General features: G+C 40.5%; 1 protein-coding gene across 1 annotated transcript in view; it reads right to left on the bottom strand.

Moving 5' to 3' along the window:
• Positions 1 to 16,879, bottom strand: part of DAB2IP (DAB2 interacting protein) — a 200,800-nt gene extending 183,921 nt beyond the window's left edge. Inside the window, exon 1 of the mRNA XM_075112381.1 lies at positions 16,828 to 16,879. The gene's annotated coding sequence lies outside the window, so the exon portion shown is untranslated. The remainder of the gene's footprint in view (positions 1 to 16,827) is intronic.
• Positions 16,880 to 17,524: the final 645 nt, after the last annotated feature.

Genomic DNA, 17,524 nt, shown 5'->3' with positions numbered 1-17,524 from the left:
AGACAAAACCCTCCGAACTCATGGAGCTGCAGCTAACTGATTTGCCTTGCCCATGCCATATTGGGACTGAATCGATCTGACAATCTGAACTGAGAATGAAAAACATCATCAGAATAGCAAATCTGGATTCGATCTAGTCATTTGGGTCTTCCAAGCTTTGGGTTCATCACAAACAGAAATAGTTTACATGCTGCAAAGCAGTGAAATAATGGAGGTTTTCATCCCATTTCCCTATGAAAGATCCTCTCCACATCTAAATTCTCCAGCACATTCAGGCCATAAACTGACCCTTCTGTACAGTTGCAGATTACAAGGTTTTTAGTCTTATCTCTGCCTGGTGGGATTTCACAGTAAATTCCTTCAGGACTGAATAATTAAAAGCAGCAAAAACATAGCATTTGGCTCACATGGCAACACAAACAAATCTGTCCATGGGTGCTATCTTGTTTGCAGCACATGTGCACAGATTTACATGTAGGATTGAGGCTTAGTGCTCTGTTTGCTTAGATTTTTCATCATGCAGTACCCCAAGCATAAGGTACATCATATAAAGACTGAAATTGGAACATCTTTAAGAGTAAGCTGATCTTATGATCATCCTAAATCACCTTATTAACCCCATTTTGCATGTTTTAGAATCTTACTACTCAGAAGAAATACGGGAAATGGGTAAGAAGTGAGGAGTCCAGTCTTCCATACTTGGTTCATGCTTCCCTCCTCTTCTTGAATTCCCTCCTCCAATGAATATCTAGGTCAGGAATTCACAGGATCTCATAAAAATCTGGCAACGTTCAGTGCATTTGGCAGCCAAGCTATTTTAATTGTCAGATATTAAATATATCTGCCAAGATCCATGTTGTAAAATCCCATTACAACATACACTGTGCATAAACTCCCCATCGATTGCCTCAACTGCAGGCCAGATCCCCCAGTTCAAGGAAAAGTCGGGAGAAAAGTTTTACATAGCTAAGCATGGCCTCCCACTTTTCTTCCCTTTTTGCTGACAGAATTAGGGATTCAAAGAACTGCTTTAGGCATAGCCCCCTAAATTGCAGCCATAACGTGTCTTTTATGTGGCTACGGACAGGCTTCATGTCTCCACTGTTTCAATTCCCAGAACGGGGATTGATTTCGACTGACAGCAGCTCATTCTGCTGCTGTGCTGAGGCGAGAACATCCAGGCAGCCCCTTGCTCATCTTCGCTTGATTTAATGATTTGCTGGCCAGACTACAGAGAGCGTCTCAGTAATTCATACACCAGTGTGGCATGATCTGTCGGTTGGTGTTCCTCATCTGGAATTGCAGTGAGAAATGCTCATCAATCATTACAGCTTTCTAATATAATGTTTTGAGATACAGCAATGAAGAGGCTTCAACCTGGCGTATCTTTCTGAAAACATCCTAATCTTGCAAATAAAGCTGTGAAAGCTATCCAAATGACAAGGCTTGGAAAGGCTGAGAACCATGTACTGCAGGCGCTCCCTGACCCTAAGGTGCACAACCACTCCCTCAATGGAAAGAACGAGCATTCCTCCACTTAGTGCAGGGGCAACAAGAGGCTAAACGTAAAATTTGCTAATCTTCATTGCTGTAATCATCAACACCAAACTCTCAAGTCAAGGAATCAAAATATTTTTGTTGATGGTGCTGCTCTGATTGATTTGTTGGTATCAGAGGATGCTCCATTCATCCTACTGTGCTTCCCCATTAAATACAATCTTTCTGTGCAAACTCTTTTGTATTAACTTTAGTCTTTTCCGTATCTATGTATCTATATACCTATGCCTGTACAAGCTATGATGGCATTTCAATGGTAGAAAGTAACACTATAACCCAGATTATCATTCGCATAGTACACAACTATACTCCTTTATCCCTTTTCTTACTATATTAAAGTATACATCATATCCAGCAAAGCTTTCGAAGGATGAAAGCGCTAACTTCAGTGGCTGTAACTCCTGTTTTCGTCTTAAATGATCCAGAATGAGAGTTTGACAAGAAAATGTCCTTTTCACATCCCTCTATCTGAGCTATCTGATGACCATTAAGCGCAACCTGAAAATCATCATCAGATGGATCCCTGTAGATACAAAGCAGAAGTGAAAGGGGATTCCTCGGTAACTGCACTCTGTATCTCTACAATCTTTATCGCCCTCATTATTGCCTCAGCCAAATTTTAAAACTTTTTTCTAACTGTACTGTTAGCATCACACCTTCCCAATAATGTCCATATCTGAATTGCTCTCATTAATTTCCTGGAGTCTAACAGAACACAATCTTAACGCAATTTATTGAGACGATTAAAATTCAGAAAACAAGCTTCTCCGTGCTCCATAAAGCACAGCAAATTTATTTGCTGCAGTCAGTAAAACTCTGCTGCCTAAAGCGGTGCAGTAACTCGGTAGAGCTTGAACAGTAGCTGCAGGACCCTTAAAGCTGCACATTTCAGATAATCAATTAGAGCTGTGTGCTCACCCTTGGGGGCCAGCTGCAGGCACAGCACAGGTTAAAGTGGCTTCTACGGCTGTAAAAGCAGAAAAAAAGATTCAGAAAATAAACACTTAGCAATAGTTTGGAGAGTTTATGGTTAGTCTGTTGTGCTTGGCTGGTAGACACCACCTTGATCTACTGAAGACGCGTTACCAGGAGTGGCTTCCTGAAGCCAGGTTGACTTCATGCCTCAGCCTTCTTGAAGAGAAAACACGGGAAAGTGTAGCCTCTAAGGTTCACCAAGGAACAACTAACAGAGCACCAATATATTTAACAAACACAAAATACGCAACAGAGAAGCGTTGGGTTTTCAAGTGAGACAATGTGATAAAGTGACAGGAGCACTGTTCTATCCCTCCCAGGGATCTGCTATGCGATGAGAGTGATTGCGGTGCCCATGAGAGCCTCTGGAAAGCAGCGCTGGCAAGCTGGGCATAGCTCTTACATTCGCTCTACCTGGAATTCAGTGTTATTGGGATTCCAAGACGGAAAATACTCAAACGCAGTGCATGCTAGAGAATGTTCCTGTTTGAGCAATGGGCCAGCAGTGTGTTTTGCTACAATTTCTCAAATGCAACTTCAGGAAGGTATGCTAAGGAGTATGCAGGTTACACAGCTGTCATTTCTACTAATTCTACCAATTATTCTACCAATAATTGTGACCAGTTTTAGAGCTGTACATTTATATTATCTAGTATCTGAAGTTTCCTTATCCAAAGACAAAATAGAATGGATTTTTCATCCACAAAATAAAAAAAAACCACCCAGCTGGAATCATTACAAATCTGTAAAGAGGCCGCAAGCATTTGGATACACCACACTCAAGCCCTAATGCATATATTTATTCAATAAAATCACTTTATTCAAAACAGATCACCAAACAAACAGCTTGCATTTAGACTGCCTCAAAGAGATGTCACACTAGAGGTTTTTCCAGTTACTTACAAAACAATCAGTTGTTTAAAATCATCTGTCTTTGAGAGGTAATTATTAAGTGAATTTAGAATATAATTGGCCTGAATACCAATAAACTTGTATTATACACTGAGTAAGCACTACAGGCAGGTGATAAATTGCAAAAGTAATGCTACATCAGAGTTTAACTTCCTGCTGAGTCACCCTTTACAGCTCCAGTATTGTACAAAATAGCCCCTGCTTTCATTACTAATAAAACACAGAATTAATTACTCAAAATAAAAGAGGCCTTGAAAATGTGCCCAGACAGTGCACCACGCTGCCTTTTGGCTTTTTTCCTCCTTTTTTTCTACTTACAAGGGAACCTCAAACCCACTGCTAGCTTTTTCTTTCAAGTCAGCTGCACGACACGTAGGTTTCTTCCAGGTCTACTCTATTCCGAAGTGGGCGGCCATCACCTACAGACTACAGCAAACGCTCTGGTCACAACACTCCTACCAACATACTTAAACTGATGGCTGACAGCGCTACGGATTTCATTTTTCTGACTGGACTATGATAAAAAATAATTCAGTTTTGGAGATTCGGTCAAGCAATGGCAATATTTTAGACCGTGATCCAAATCTTTCAGATGTGTAGTGCTAGACTGGAATTCTCCAGGGACTTCCAGACAATTCTGCTCCAGCTCAAACAAGAAGAATCCTGGAGTTGTTATTATTAACAGCTGGAAATCTTTATTTCCCTACTCTACAGTAAGAAGGATTCCAGCTTCCCCCTGAATCTCATTTTTATAGAACATGCAAGTTTTTGCCCAGAGGATCGCTGTGCGTGTTTTCATCTTGGCAGTTCTCCAGAAATTTGCTTAAAGACAGACATAGAGCAATTACACCAAGTTTCTTGGAGCCTTTAGATCACATCACATTTTTGTTACTCCCCCGACAAGGGGAGGCAGGGCTCTGACAGTAGGCTACCTGCATTCTCCTCTTTCAAAATAACCTTGTCATGAGTGGGACTAGGAACAAGCCACAAAACTCCTTTAGAGAAGTACAAACACGACTGACAAGGTTTCCACCAATTCAAGACCAGAGTATTTAAAACCTCGTGGGCAAACATCCAGCCCTTTTGGCAGCACCACACTCATGTAGAAAGAAAACATGGGAGAAAGAGGCAAATCCAACAAGCAGCCAAACAGCTGCATGCCGAGACCAGGACCTTCTCAGCAGAATTCATTCTCTAGCCTGGCCACAGGCAGCACTAGCACTGCGCAGCCCTGGCCTCCGTGACAGGCCTGAGCACAAGATTGGGAGCCTTGAGACTCTGCCTGTGTCTTTGACAAATAAGCTGTGTGGCCACGGGCAACTCCATTAATCTTGTTGACCTTTAGTTACCACTTTGTCTGCTACGAGAATAACTCTTTTTCACTTTCTAGAGTGCCTTGCCAGCTGTGGATGAGAGCAATTATGCAAAGAGGAGGGTTTGGATGTTTCTTCTAATTGTCAGAGAGAGTCTGAAAGGTGCTTTATCTACCTACCAGTATTTTGCTGCAATACCTCACTGTGTAAGAACATATTTGGTCTGTGAGCTACTGTAAAGTCAGTTTTCCCGTTCTCTGAGGCAAAGCGTGACAGATCCTGAAGGTAGGATTTAGAGCGTGGGTTGAACAATCTCATGTCAAAAGATTCCGACTGCAGAGGTAAAGTATTAGCTAAATTTTATAATCATGGAGTTAATTTTTTTGCTAAGAAAAGCAAAGCCAAGATGAGGATTGGCTCCAACGATCACACAGTGTGTGGTCTTTGCACTTGAAGAGCTCTGCACGGCACTCACTCATGTTACATAAATTACTTTAACAAAGTTAGATTCAGAATAATGTTTATAAAGCTAAGATCCGCAGACCTTTTTGCAATCACCTGGGTACAATCACTTCATTCACAAGAACTTGCTATAAATTATGCTAATCAGTGGAACATTCAGAAGATGAAGAGGGGTTCATTTGGTACTTTTAAATGGATTCCCTAAGAAGAAAAAAATTGGGGAGAAATCAGAGTTTCAGTGAATATTCCTAAAATCTAGCTTATCTGTTATTGGTGTCAGTAATATAAAGGTTAAAGCAGTACGATCAGGGAATTTAAACCATGTCATTTTTATTGTGGGACCCCTTCCACCTCTCCACACTGATTAAATGTAATGCTGAAAGGTTTTGCTGTACACGGATGTCATCTTAAGCACCAGTCCTCACTACTCAAATGAAGCCCCAGGGAAGTGGCCACGATTTTGCTCTCAAGATGACAGCCCTACCCCGATCAGTCCCTCCGCCCATTACATTTGAGCATTACTCTATCTTAAAAACAAACCTTGTTTTGTTTTGTGTTTTTTATAAAACAAAAACTTAAACAACACTGAGATACAGCTTTCACTTTATGTCCTTTGGGGGGTAATTAAAAAAAAAATTTAGGTTTAGTCTACCTCTAATGCATACTTCAATCAGTGGCAAATTCCTGTCTGTTATTCATGTATGACAGTACCTGCTGAGCACTTGCTACTCCTAGGAAGCAGTAGGTAGCAGAAGTATAAAATACCATTATTTGTTAGGTTTGTGGTTCATCCTACAACACCTGGTGTGTAAAAGCAGAACATCTGACTAACTCTCATGAATTAAGATCTTGCACATCAGGCATGTTACCCTGTTTTATAGAGAGCTGGCAGGCATTTAACTTTAGAAGCTATATTTCCACCTATCCAACAAGACGGGGCCTTCTCCGACCACTGCCCCCAATACCCCGAGGGCACTCCTATGTAGCCAAAGGAAGTTAGGAGAGCACAGCAAGGGAGGTAGCCGGCTGTTAGGTGATTTCCCGTATTTCAACTCAGGTTATGTACTAAAGTATAAGGGAAGCACAAGGAAGGTAGGATTCCACAGTTTTTTAACAAATCACAGGATTTGAAGGTGAAGTACAGGAAATCCCATATTAGCTGCAACATCTGGCAACTTTTATTTACGGATGGATGATGAGAAGTAAGGAGGAATAAATGACTTCTCTAAAGCCACAGAACAAAACACCATATAGACAGGGTTAGGCCGGAGGACACAGACTACCCCGTTATCTCTGGTTGCTTTTCTCCATCTGTCTTTGCACAGCCTTGTCTTTTCTAGAATCAAGGCAAAAGTATCACAGACTTGTATAAATGCTGACCGACTGTTTTACGGAGTAGTGCTTCTCTGCCTTTTTGCCCAGGTTTCTCTTAACCAAGTAAGATTTTTTCACTCTTCCCTATGGTTCAGAGGGTGCTCTGCACCTTCTGTACTGCTCACGGCACTTCACCAGCGCATACAGCAGGTGTAGAATCAAGAATGACTTGCAGGCTCTTGACTTCACTTCTTCGTTCAGACAATGTCCAGTTCAGATTCCATGAAGTAAAAATCTCCCAAACAGAGGTTGTAACACTAAGTGTCCAGACTTTTTTATGATTCAAGCATTTTGCAGTCCACCCTGATACCTTTAACACAGCCCTAAAGGCCTTAAACCATTAAGGAATTTACTTGTGTGCCAATTTTCTCTGGTTTCCATGAGATTATTTGTACAGACATTAAACAGTGATGATACTTGGCACACAAAACTCCATTAACAGGAGCGATGGGCTGTCTAAAATTAACTATGTATTTGTTTTCACTTCAGTTTCTATAGAACATGTAGAGTGATGCAGATGGCTGACAGCAGTGAGATTATAGTGATAGCTGTAAAATTTGACGACTGTTATCAAAAGCATCGTATGGCTTACGATAGCAAGTAGCAATTAAAAAAAAATATTTCCAAGCTTACCCTGGACAGGACAGTTTGCAAAACAATTTTGTCATCACACTTTACTAGTAAGTTTCAAGCCAAACTTGATTTTAACATGAAGCGCTAATGCCCATGTACCATAAGAAATAAATATCTTAAAGGAATATATCTTAGGGCACTCCCTGTGCACTAGGGAGTAGTAACAGCAAGGGGGTTTAATGCCAGTTTCATACTAAAGGATTTAATAAAACAAGGTCGCTGCTTCAAACCTTAAGTGATACTGATCCTGTGAAGCAATTACAGAAATAAACCTGTGAATGAAACAAACGTGCTGTGTACTAGCCTGGATCAATGACAAAGCAGATTTAACTTTTGCGGGTGGGAATTTTACTGCTCGGGAAAGCGAGGCAGGGATCAGCTGCATTTATCTGAGACAAATGCTAAGCAACTTGCTCCCATATCTCTGGACTAACGCACTCCAGACACATCGCAGTTACTCCATGGCTAGAAAAACATTATACTGCATATTGTATTGAGGGAGACACTTGACAAAGTAAGCTGAACCCACTAACTTTCTACCACTTTCAGCCATAATAAGACTTTGTTCCACCTCTACAGATGAAATATTAACCTGACCTGCAAGAGAATGATATCCACAATCTTCTCTCACAGACCTCCCTGCTCAAACTCTTCTTTTGAGAATCGCCTTCGCTCTTTGCCAAGTGGCAAAGCTCTCCTATTCCTCTTTCCTCCTCCCTCTTCTGAACTGCCATGACTGGCACTCCAGACTTTTTAAAGCTACAATGATTTATTGAAACCAGTTCTACTTAGTAAGAACTCTGGCAAGCAGAAGCTATACTAAATGCATCAGACAATTCACAGAATGAGATAAAATCTCTCAAGAAAATTTTCAAGCAGTAAAAGAAGAAGCAACTAGTGAAGGGTTGACAGTTTCCAACACTCCCTGAAACATGGGAAGATCAGAAATAGAAAAATCAGTATCTTTCATCTTAAGGCACACATCTATCCATTCGCCAGCTGAAAATTAGGGATTAATTAATTAGAAATCAGGACAGAGGAAAGCACTGTTGCTTGGCTAGGCCTCCAGAGAATATATCCAAAGCATCTGTAAGAGGTGGACACTTAACCCTTAAACATTACAGACTTTTCAAAATATCCATATGTTACATCTCCTGGGATACAAGTTTTTTACAGCAGGAGGAAGTTAATTATAAGCCAATGAGGAATGTTTCTCTGTGTTGGTTTTTGATTTATATTTAATCTCTATCCTACACCAAAATATGTACATATATAATTAGCTTAAAATATTTAAGAACGTATCTTGATGTGGGATCCATTTGCAAGGAACACGATACTGAGCTGAACTGAACTGATTTAATAACCAAGCATCAATATTTTCAAAAACACTTATGCTGTAGAGAGTACAGAATTTGATAATTTACAAATATCTGTAACACTGGCAAGTTTACAACACATCGGGTCTTCACCCTGAAGTATGTCAAGTCAAATCATGTGCTGCACTTCCTCAAACATGACCAGACTTCGTACATAAACTCTTTCCCTTTGAAGAAAACAGAGCACATTATTAGCTGAGATAATTGCTTAATTTAGTTAGACAGCACTGTAATGTAAGAAAAACTAGAGAAAATGCAAGCATAAATTGCTGGCTCACCCAGGAACTTCATTTCTATGAATATTTACTTCACAAAGGACAGAACAACTCTGCTTCGCCTTGTTAATGACCGCTCTCCTGATCATTCTGGATACTAAATTAAAGAGATTCAGACATCTTTCTTGTAATCGTACATGAAATGGTGACACCTTTCCAGAGAGCTGATGGGACACTTGTTCCCTTCATCAGAGAAGGAATGTTCCAGGTTTTAAGAAAATACAGGTTAGTACAGCATATAAAAACGCAGACAAACCATGGACTTTGTAGACGTTGGCATGAGTTTGACCGCTTTTGTTTTTCCAGACAGATTCTGTCTTTAGCAGTTTAATCAGTGTCAAGGGTCAGTCGACACAGTATTTAATTCCCATCAAGATCATGACTTCTGTAATCAAAGAGGAGGTAAATGAAATGCACGCAAAGCAAGGCTTTCAGAACCTGTTATGTACCTACAATGTGCACAGCCAAGAAGAGGGAAGGGTTCAGGTCCAGGAGGGAAGATTAAAGACAAATGTAAACCAAAAGTAAACCACTGAACTTAACTGGCTTATTTCCCAAATATACAGTATATACATACTAGAATTTAATCACTTAAATCCCACAATTTTACAACTGCTTCTAAGCCAGGTCACTTTACATGGCTCTTCCTGAACAACATCCACAGATTTCCTTTTTTAAAGTACTGTCCAGGTCGATGGTTTATAGGACAGGTATGCTCAAGGCTGAATACTGAAAAAATCTCAGCACTCCTTTATTCCTCCTCCACTCTTTGCTTTTTGCATTTCGAACCGAAGGAGGGAAGAGAACAAAACCCCAAAATCTAGCACAAAACAATAGTTCTTCACAGAGGTGTAACTGCTGAGGCAGGCATCAGCATTTATACGTATGTGCGAGAGCGGTTCTCGTCTGACTGTTGTGGCAGTAAACCTTGCAACGGCAGGGGAGGGAGCCAAAACTGTACACCTTTTATAGCGAGCTTTGGGTAATCCTGATGTCGGTGCAGCTCGGAGAGCAGTGTTCACAGAGATCGCTTCGATCATTACTGTTCTATGAGTTTATTTATCCTTTTTGTTATATTTGAGGTTAACATCGTGGAGCAGTTACTGGGCAGATGGAACCGCAATGAAATAAAGAACACAGAGGCCTTGATTCTCCTCCCGCTTGCACTACGACAAAATCAGTTTTACTCTGCTGCACATAAAAGCAGGGTGTGAATGAGAGCAAATGCAATGAGAGCTGGACAGGAATCTGACCAGCTGTCCACGAAACGCTGAGGGGGGAGCTTAAAAAAAAATCTCCATTTCGCTTTTAGATGCACAAAATGCCTGAGATCAAGAAGTCAGACAGCCATCTCAAAAGGCCCTTAGGAAACCAAGATGAGCTTATCCACAGCCTTAGGACATATTTATATAGGGAAAACTTTTAAGCAGTAGAAGAGAAATCACTGCTTTCCTCATCCATGCCAATTTACCAAAAGCTATAAAAAAATCCACCAACAAAAAAAGTCATCTTTTCAAAAAGGGATGCCTAATATCTACAGCTGTGTCCATACTTCTGCAGGAGTGTCTTGGCTTCTTGGTTTCATGCCTATTTAGGATGCAAAGCTGCTAAGGCGCCTATTCACAGATATTTTGCAGACACAGGTGTTTGCCTGTGGAAATCCCACAGTTAAACACGAAATCTGAGACAAATATAACCTTAACATAATGGAATTAAATTTGACTTGAATTAAAAGCTACCACTGAAAGTCAGAACAACAGTGACTAGGAGAGGGGCATCAGAAGAACGGCTCCACAGACAGGACTAAATGGCAAAAAGAAAAGAAAAGCTCAGTAGCTTTCAATCATTTGTGCTGTTGTGGCTAAGGAGGGGCAAGGGTTACCAATGGCAAAGCAGACCAGGATGAGGTTCCAGGAAAGCCTGGAAAGACAAAGATGGCCGAGAGAAAGGTGGCAGGCACCTAATATCAAAACTTCCAGGTCTTGGTGTCTGACAAAAGCCTTTCTGACCTTCTTGACCAAAAATACTAAAATACATTACAGGAGAACAGAACTTCCCTCTCCTGCCAGTTCTCTTCCCATCCTAATGTACAGAAGTGGAAAACACAAAGTGAGACAATCTGTCCGATTCTTTCTTGGACTCTTACGGTATTGACAGAACACTGGATGAAACTCAAAACAAGTTTATTCTTTCTACCCTAAATTTAATTTAGACTTGAAATATGACAGGACGTCTTTCCTGTTAATTTGCAAATGCCTTTTAAAAAATGTATGACCTATTTGGACTGCTGACTTTTCTACAAAGCAAGGAAAAACCTGTTGTCACAAAGCTCGAGACTTGAACAGATTTGTGTTAGATATTCCCTTAAGGAAACGGCTTCAGTCCTGAACACTGGTAGGTCTTTCAAAGCCAGGTAGCTGGTTAGCCTTGCAGCTTGCTCTTAACACTGCAGGAGACGTTCACCTTTTTAGCATGACAGTGTGACAAACAGGCCAACAAGCTGTTAACCTCTTCTTTCTTCCTGAGTCTTTTCATTCCACCCATAAAAAAGTCTGCCCTGAAAATGTGGCTGATGGAATATCCTCTTATTCTGCGTTTTCCAGAGCTACGACGTTATTCAGCACTCTCGGGAGGAAAGTTAGTGTCGTCTTCTGATACCGGCAGTTCTTCTTCTGAGTAGGAGTAGGGGTGGGTTGGGGGCTTTGCTTTTAGAGAGAAAGCCATGTGGATAAAATTATAAGAAAATCAAGGAAACCATACGTACCAAGATATGAATCTTTCTGTAAGAATTTCTTTTTTAAGAACAGACTCGTTCTCTCTTACTCCCCCCCTGCATTCACCCACACAAACTGTATTAAAAGCACAAGCTTGCATATATTATCAGTGCTCTCCATTTCCTTCTAATCCTATTAATAATTATCACCATTTCTCCAATTAACACTATCAGGAAATTCTTCTGTGAAAATCTATAAACTACAGACATACCCAGCAGCCATTTCATGTACTGCAGTTTGAGAAACATACTGTCCTAATCTAAACCGCATCCTCTTTTTTCAGTGAAAGGTATTATGCACATTTAAGACATTACCCTCTTCAAACACTTCTCAAGACACCTATTTTCCAGAGATTCAGTTCTCGTACACTGTCCATAAACTGTTTAATCTTAGTTCTATTAGACATGTGACTGCAGAATGAAGTTAAATACACGGCTCATTTCACCTGACAGTATTCCTTGCCATCAGTTCTGTGCTACTTAATTATAAATTAGGATCTCAGAACAAGGGAGGTTCTTGTCCTGCCTTGAAGCTGCTGCGGTCAGGATCAGAAGCTAAGGACGCTGCAGGGGACTTCAGCAAGAAGGACTGGAAATATATATTCTGGAACGTTATGGTAGGCCGCCCCTTTTAAGATTTCCATATTATTTGGTGTAGAGGTATATATGTCTAATATAGTGCATACTATACACATAATATCTACAAATATTTATTATTTGAAATATTAAGGAATCTCAACCTTAAACAAGACCTTTAAAATTTAATAGCTTTATATTCTACAGTGCACTTTAGGTTTAACCTACGGCCTTTATTGAAGTACCCGCGGCTCTTCCAGCTTCACCCTCAGCCCGCTGAAGGCACATGACGCAAAGTTATCACAGCAGTTTGCCAAGTGACAGTCCCCAGTAATGAGCACGCCAGAAAGAAGGGCCCTGAAGCCTGAACTAATCCTTATAAAGGAGGTGTAAATCTTCGGTTCATGGCTGAGAGGATCACTAATGTAGGTTTGTGGTTATTCTTCCATAGTTACTCTTGGCACAACACCCACGCAGCGTTTGGAGTCCAGATAGCAGCTTTCCGCTTCTCACAATGCCAACCACAGAAACGGCAGCCGGGCAAGTACAGAAGGCCAGCAGGTAGCTTAGTACAGGTTTTGGAATTAATTTGCAACCTCCAGTACAATCCAATGTATACTTTTTGCAAATTACCAAGAAAAACATACAAAAACACTCAAGTTTTGACCAAGTTCGATTTAAATGTGGCAGTTAACTATTTTAAAGCATTAACTCTAAGGAATTAAATGCTAAACTAATGAAATCAAAGAAATATCACTAGTGACTGATATTCTTTTAGCAGTTCAGAACATGTTTTACTTTTTGTGCCTGATGGTAGGAATAGCATGGCTTTAGGCTCTATAGAAGTCAAAGAGTAAGGCACTGTAACTTGGTAAAGAAACGCTATCTAAAAAGACAAGTTTGGAGGAAAAAGACATAGAAAGATGAAATTAGCTGAATTTTCTTTGGGAAATAATTTATTCTGTAGAAAATCTGATTTTGATCATTCAGAAGTCCTTCACATAATCGCCATACAGCTCTGGCTACATTTTTTCAAGACTGAATTCCCAAGACTGAAGGAAAGACAAGCTGTTCGTTTTCAGTCCCTCTTCCAGCCACTACACATTGTTCACAGCAGAAGACATTAGAGATCCTGGGTCAGGGGAACTAAAGACAATCCACCCCAGAGCAAGGCCGTTAGCACAGTCTCCTGTGAGATAAGAGCAGATGTGGGCTTAAATACTTTGAAAGAAAGAATAAATTCCAAAATTTCCATGAGGAAATTCAAAATCAAACCTATTTTCCACGGATTTTCAGGGATTTTCACTTCCACAGCTGCTCTGCAAAATGGTTTCACATAGTCTGAAACAGAAACCAGGAATTCTCTGGTCTACTGTGCTTGCTGCTAGACTGTCCCAGTTTCTCCAGAGTCTTCCTCTCTCCATTAATGCTTCCCTTCTGTTTAAAACACTGGCTTCTATGCTTCATCTGACCTAAATGGAGGCAAGACAGCCAATTTTTATCCGGATTTTGTTGTCTTATCTTGATTTTATCTTGATCTTTAAAATTTTAATAGTCTGCTGGCAAGCACCAGAAGCAATGACATCATAGCAGGAGGCGGCATCTATTCAGAGGAGCTCAGAGCCAGCAAAAATACTCCCAAGAACAGAAAAATAGTTCCTATTACATTTTACTTCTTGGCAAAGGAATATTTGATTATATAAAAGGCAGCAGAAATAGCTAGCACAGATACATGCAAAGTACTTTAATGTTAATGGTAGTGCCTCGTCACTCTGGTTCATATCTGCAAACTGGAAACCTATATTCTGGGTAGGTCAGATTTGTCTTAAGCTGAAGTTCACTAAAAACGTACTGATTTAGACTCCAGGCACTGAGTATGGCAGGGGGAGCCATATTCTTTGTGAACTGAGACTGAACTGCCAGAGAAAGTCTGGCAACTAAGCCAGGCAAGAGAGTTGTGGTGGAGACAAGAAATCTAGGTGGATTCCTGAAATGAAGCAGTAAACGCGCAATAGCGTAGTTGCATTCTCAGAGTTGCCACTTGAGCAAGAAAGTGCTCTTTCCTACAGTAAAAATGGCAATTCTTCATCTTCACGGAAACAAATACCCTGGTCTGCTGAAAAAAACAGCACTGACATTTTCCAAATTCATACAGACACGTCAGGTGGATAATGCCACAGCAAAATGACAAATGTCCTCCAGCAATTTTATTCTTTTTTTTTTATTGAGGCGGTGGGGAGGGAAGAAGAGAAGAGTGAAGAAAGGGAAATGGGCAAGGAGGAAGACCGTGAGCAAGAGGAATGGCTAAAGAGCTAACCAGGAGGACGGAAGATCCAATGCAACTACAATGCAATGATAAAAGCTTCCTGGGCAAGCCAGTTTTAATTCAGCTCCCCTTCATAAGAACAGGATAATAACAACACATTTAAGCTGGCATGAAGATATCTGGATTAGAGAGTGAAAAACATTTAAGCACTGCAGTATTGATGATCATGCTAGCATATTAGCAATAGGCAGGCAAACAAAAAGTGCTTTGCAGCTACACAGGATCACATTAAAAGGAAATATTGCCAGTGCTAAGTTGTGGAGAGCTTCCTTGAGGGATCTAGCAGTAACAGAAGGGTTAAGCCCCTAAACTATAAACTCAACCCATGCAAAAACATACATCAGTTAGACCACTGAACCAAGTAACTACTGTGTTTGATGAAGGGGAAGTACAAAAAGCTTGTCCACTCTGAGCAAAAAATAAACACGCTTTTATGATCAGCTGGTGTTTGATTTGAGTGCGCATATGTACGTACCACTGAATTAAAACGCTCCGATTCCACTGTCCCGTATACTCTCAGTTATTGCTAATACTCAGTCACTACTGCCAACAGCTACAGAACTTTCTGCTATGTCTGGAATGGAAGTGATCTTCACCTCTGGAGTTCAAAGGCCAGAACTTCATTCCCCATGCTACTTCACTGCAATCATGTCTGGCCCAATGACAGATTACAAAAGGGCACCTGGGAAATCTATGACTGACAATATCATTCCACCAAAAAAGACCTAAGTGAACATTTATTATTATCAGCAGCAGTGAATGAGAAATAGTTTTTCTATCCCCAAAAATGTCATGATTACTGGAAAACCCCATTTGTATTGGCGCATGCATGACCTTTCAAGGTTTTTTAACATACATAAAATAAGAGACACACACTTGGCTTGCACCAGGCGCGGGGAGACCTTAATCCGTATATTCTATATTCTAAGCAAGTACAGCGACCGCCAGCCAAGGGAGTGGTGTCGCACCTCTGTGTGATTCAGGCATTCCTTCTCTGGCTTGCAACAATTTTCCTGATTCAGGCTTCAGCAAACTAAGGTTTGGGGTTTTTTTTTCCTCATTAAAGAGTCGCTTTTGATGATCTGGCATTTTGCCACAAAAATGACTAAGTGAAAGATGCCTAATCGTTAATCTCTTTTTTTAGTGAAACTGCAGACAGCAACAGCTCTTTTCTGTATTACATTAGCTCAAACGGCCTGACTGTAAGAGGGCATGTTAGATGTAAGATCTTCTCCTGCTTATTTAAAATGGGTTCAATATGAAAAGTTTAGGTTAGATCAAGTATCAGTTACATAAATCCACTGTCCCCATCTTTACAGGTACTAAACATTTCTCTTAGAAACATATGAGTACATGCAACTATAACAATACAGTTATAATTAACATACCAACACAAAAGAGAAAGCTAAAAACCAGGTATTTGTCAAAAATAAACCACAGTGAAGCCTTCGGCAAACAAAGTCTTAGAAATATGCTTTGCAGATTTCTCCTTGGAACAGAGAACAGTGAATTGAATAATCTGACTCAGTGGAAGGAGGGCTAAGATTTTACTAAACATCAATATTTCATGTCCCCTCTTAGCTAACTTCGCCTTGTGTAGATAGAAGTGTCTGACTGAAATGTAACCTTCAGGAAAAAAAAAAAACAAACTACGTTTTAAAACAGTAACATCAGGAAGTTAGGTATGTGCTAACAGTAATGGGAGAGTGGTGGCCATCAATCGTGTTGGTGTCAGGCCTGTTGTTTTGAGGTTAAAGGAATGGCTACAGTTTTTTCTCTAGTGACTGAGCCTACACCAGCAGGTCGTTAGTGAGCAGGATTTAATGGGCTCTCAAACTACATCTTGTCTTCTGAAGTGGAATGCACTGCAAACCTGGACTGCTGAAAAATAGCTGTGTTTTCTCTGAGATAACAGTTTGAAAAAGAGATTCCATAATCAGGACAACAAGAGTTGAGAGAGTTCTCTTCATAAAGGTGCAAACTGAAAAATCTATGCTGTCCTGAATTACAATTACACTTACACTGCAGAAAGTTTGTAGTAAGACCTACTGTAAAACAATTTCTATACAGAAGAGCAAAGACAATCATTGTTCCAACTCTGCTTATTTCTTCAGGCTCATTAAAGAAATTCTGAGACAAAACACAGACTTTGATCTCAGGAATTGCTACACGGCAACTGTACATTTCAGATGACACATACTCATTCCTAATGAAATAAAACCTCTATGCAAGTAAAAAGCTGGTCCCTGAAATTCCAAAGTCCTTAACTGCTTACCTTTTTACGAGCAGGTCAAATTTTTGGAAGTAATTTCTCAAAGCAACTCAGACATTCCATGTTAACTGTTGTGCTGCAATAAACAGCTGCAAAACTTGCTGATTTATTTCCCCGTTTGGTGTGCATGCTGAACTGCAGAAATCCCATGCAGGAAAAAAAAATATAGGAAAAAAACAACCCCAAAACCCACAGGAGAAGCACCTCAGCCCCTGAGCAAAGCACAAAAAAAGTTTTACAGGGAAAGGAAATCCAGCAACAACTAAAAGTTTGGAAAAGAAACAGGAAAAGCAAGCTTGCTCCCCTTGCCTGGAGTCCTGGCTAAAGGTGCCTCTCCAAGCAAAATTCACTGAGACTCCCAGCTCCTCGGAGCAGATGGTATTCACACATTATTCCCGAACAGCAGCATTCCCTAGTCCAATCAGGAGGCAGCACTCAAAAGCCAAGCGCTTCCCAGACTCTGTTACAGTTTTCAATAGCTATAGCACAAGATGAATGACTCAGAAAATGAATAAGCAGGGAAAATAAAACACGCCTCTCTCCTAGTCAGAGGCACAGGCAGTCGGTTCAGCAACCCTGGGCGCACTAAGCACCGGCTGCAAGTTGAATGCACCTGCTTTTTCTCCCTAAATCCTAAACGCTGATTACATTTTCCATATCTTTAATTTGTGTGATCGATTTCCTCTTGGGTTAGAAGTCA

Source organism: Phalacrocorax aristotelis, chromosome 17, assembly GCF_949628215.1.
Source record: "Phalacrocorax aristotelis chromosome 17, bGulAri2.1, whole genome shotgun sequence".
In the NCBI taxonomy this organism is placed as follows: Eukaryota; Metazoa; Chordata; class Aves; order Suliformes; family Phalacrocoracidae; genus Phalacrocorax; species Phalacrocorax aristotelis.
This window is presented reverse-complemented; position numbering and strand designations above follow the sequence as displayed.